This window comes from Octopus bimaculoides, chromosome 21 (genome assembly GCF_001194135.2).
Source record: "Octopus bimaculoides isolate UCB-OBI-ISO-001 chromosome 21, ASM119413v2, whole genome shotgun sequence".
Lineage (NCBI taxonomy): Eukaryota > Metazoa > Mollusca > Cephalopoda > Octopoda > Octopodidae > Octopus > Octopus bimaculoides.
The window spans coordinates 8855781-8859431 of NC_069001.1; the positions used below are offsets into that span (position 1 = coordinate 8855781).

Sequence of the window (3651 nt, forward strand, 5' to 3'; positions counted from 1 at the left end):
AACACATTGATTAATGTTGTCCTAGATACACTATGACGAAGACTTACTGGTTACAGCTGGACCTTCTCTAATCATAAACCTGCTTGATCCTGGCTGCATTGGAAGCTGAGCAGCTATGGTAACAAAGGACACATTGATTAATGTTGTCCTAGATACACTATGACGAAGATTTACTGACTACAGCTGGGCTGTCTCAAATCATGAATCTGCTTGACCAGGATTGCTTTGGGATTTGAATAGCTATAGCAACGAAGGACACATTGACTGATGTTGTCCTAGATACACCATGACAGCCCAACTGTAACCATCAAGTCTTTGTCATAGTGTGTTCTTTGTTGTTACGGTAAAATCTCTCTTAGTTATCCTAACATTTTCAGATATGTTATAAGTATGAGGCTAATCTTAGCACTGAGGGTTGACGAAATATTCAAAAATGTAGGAGAAATATTCATTAGTGTACGATATTTGTGTAGTTTGAAGGTAGCACACTGGCAGAAACATTAACACTAAGGCAGCGAGCTGGCAGAAACGTTAGCACGCCGGGCGAAATGCTTACCAGTATTTCATCTGCCATTACGTTCTGAGTTCAAATTCCACCGAGGTCGACTTTGCCTTTCATCCTTTCGGGGTCGATAAATTAAGTACCAGTTACGCACTGGGGTGAATCTAATCAACTGGCCCCCTCCGCCAAAATTGTGCCTAGAGTAGAAAAGTATATGATAATATCAAGCATATCTACTAGTTTTGGTAAATTTACTCTCGATGGCTGACACACATCGGGATTCATAAAATATCTCACAGGACATGGCCCCGCATCATTTGTCTGTCCATGTTTGTCCCCTCTATGTTTAGCCCCTTGTGGGCAATAAAGAAATAAGAAACGTGAGCACGCCGGGCGAAATGCTTAGCGGTATTTCGTCTGCTGTTACGTTCTGAGTTCAAATTCCGCCGAGGTCAACGTTGCCTTTCATCCTTTTGGGGGTCGATAAATTAAGTACCAGTTGCGTACTAGGGTCGATCTAATTGACTGGTCCCCTCCCCAAAAATTTCAGGCTTTGTGCTTAGAGTAGAAAAGAATATTTCTGTAATTTGGAAACTGAATTCTTTCAAATTGTTGTTGTTGTTGTTGATTAATCTCTGATTGAGCTGATCTATGATCAAAGCCATTCCTGCCATGACCATCTTGTTTAACACTCTGGTGCAGGCATGACTGAGTGTTTAAGAAGCTCACTTTGGGTGGTGGGGCACGTGACTTGGAGTTCAGTTCCACTGCGTTGCACCTGAGGCAAGTGCCTTGGGTCAACCAATGCCTTGTGAGTGAATTTGGTAAATGGAAACTGTATGGAAGCCTGTTGTTCGTGTGTGTGTGTCTTTGTGTTTGTCCTCTTACTACTTGACATCTGGTGTTTCTTTGTTTACGTCCCAGCAACTTAGCGGTGTCTACACATTTTTACTGCAAGAGAATCTTTCTTCACGGTAACTGGAATGAATTTGCCTTTAGCAGTTAGAATAAGCCACAAACATATTTTAACCAACTTAGAGATCGTTTATATGTATGTACGTACGTATCTGCCTGCCTGTCTGTCTCTCTCTCTCTCTCTCTCTCTCTCTCTCTATATATATATATATATATATATATATATATATATATATATATATACATGTGTGTGTGTGTTCATTTTCCATGTATGTATGGAGTGGACAACTATATTTATTGAGCCATTGTTTGTACAGCTGGATGTCTTTCGTGTCACTAACTACCAACTACCATAACCTGTTCTTCAAACAAAATTTCTTCTATTTCACCCGTGTACTGAGTTATGGCTGTAGTGGATAACAATACTGTTGACAGAAGTGACAACAACACCGCTCGTAGCGATTAGCATAGACGGCAAATATAAACACGCACACACCAGGCTTCTCTCAATTTCTGCTTATAGATAGTCGCTGAACCAGCTAGAAATAGCTCTATATTTAAGAGATGAGGAATTATGTACATTATTTACATTCGACGGATATTTGTCCTCATCTTATTTGTTGTTAACACAACGTTTCGGCTGTTATAACAAATAAGATGAGGACAAATATCTGTCGAATGTAAATAATGTAAATAATTCCTCATCTCTTAAATATCTAGCTGGTTGAGCGACTATCTATTTATTTCATATGCGTGACAGCTTTTAGTGTATATATATATAAATGTGTGTGTTAGAGAAATAGCGGTATCATTTTTTTTGCAAGGCCTCCCAGACTATTCGAGGAAATTCAAAGGACCGCATTTGAAAGTATAAGACGCATTCTTTTTTTTTTTTTTTTTTTTTTTTTTTTTTATTCAAAAAGGTCTTGAAAGGAGAAGAAGAAAAAACCTGGGGCTTCTCTTAAGCTTTATCGCACTAAAAACTTTTTTTTCCTGAATATGGAGTGTATCTATCATACCAGCAAATACAACAATTAGTTTTATGTTCGTTGTCCAACTGAACCTATCTCTCGATAAGGTCCTGCGTAGATTATAGGTACTGTTTTGTTTTAAGCTTCTCTCCAGACCCGTTGCCAGACTTTAATGGATGGGGTGCACCAGAATATTGGAGGAGGGGCACCAATTTATAACAATACTACAGTGGAGTCCCAAAATAAGTGTATCACTGTAAATAGTGAGAGGGAAGTGCCGTCCAATGCACCCCCTTAGAGACGGGCATACCTCTCTCTCTCTCTCTCTCAACGTCGTGAAGACGGTCATATATGGTCAAAGGGAGATAACCATATTTGAGATTACCTCCCTTTTGAGTGTGTGCTTCTGAAAAGAAACTCCAAAAGTTTTAACGTTTTTTCTTTTTTAGACACCATTTGTTACCCTATTTCATTTGAAGTTCAATGCATTTGTTTCAGTTTCTTTTTCGATGCTTCGGTGGATTCCCATGATTTTGTGTCGCCGTCCAATTCCTTTATTATGAACTTGAATTGGAAGCTTGAGTCATAGTGATTCTTTAATTAACCGATTATACAAACCATGGACTTCCACTCTTATGAATGTGTTACGGTTACTCTCTTGTTAGAGCCTGGTAATCCTTACCGTTGACCTTCGTGGATTCCTCCTTTCAGTATCAATGTAAGAAATATCATTGGCTCAGTTGAGCTCTTCCGCTACCTCTCAAAATCCGCCACTCTATAATCTTCTCCATATCCCAGGCAGTGTGGAAGAACAGCTGCTGTACCTTGCCAAAGGGAAACCCGTAACTATGCCTGGCGCGGTCGTCACGCCGTGAGATTTCATCGAAATACCCGCACACCCGTTGTTTCAGTTAATTTCGAAAATTAATAAAAAGAATTTAGTAAAATAACTTAGTCATTATTAAGCTGATGTTGAGAACAGAATTTGTTGAGGAAGATTATCTGCGACCATGTTACCTTAGATTACTCTCTCGCTTTTTTACTCTTTTACTTGATTCAGTCATTTGACTGCAGCCATGCTGGAGCACCGCCTTTACTCGAGTAAATCAACCCTAAGACTTATTCTTTGTAAGCCCAGTACTTATTTTACGTGTCTCTTTTGCCGAACTAAGTTACTGGGACGTAAACACACCACCATCGGTTGTCAGGCAATGTTGGCGGGGACGAACACAGACAAACAAACATATACATACACTTATATAT

General features: G+C 39.5%; 1 protein-coding gene across 1 annotated transcript in view; it reads left to right on the plus strand.

Moving 5' to 3' along the window:
• Positions 1-3651, plus strand: part of LOC106875309 (guanine nucleotide-binding protein-like 1) — a 79650-nt gene that overhangs the window by 5782 nt on the left and 70217 nt on the right. The gene's annotated exons all lie outside the window — the stretch shown is intronic.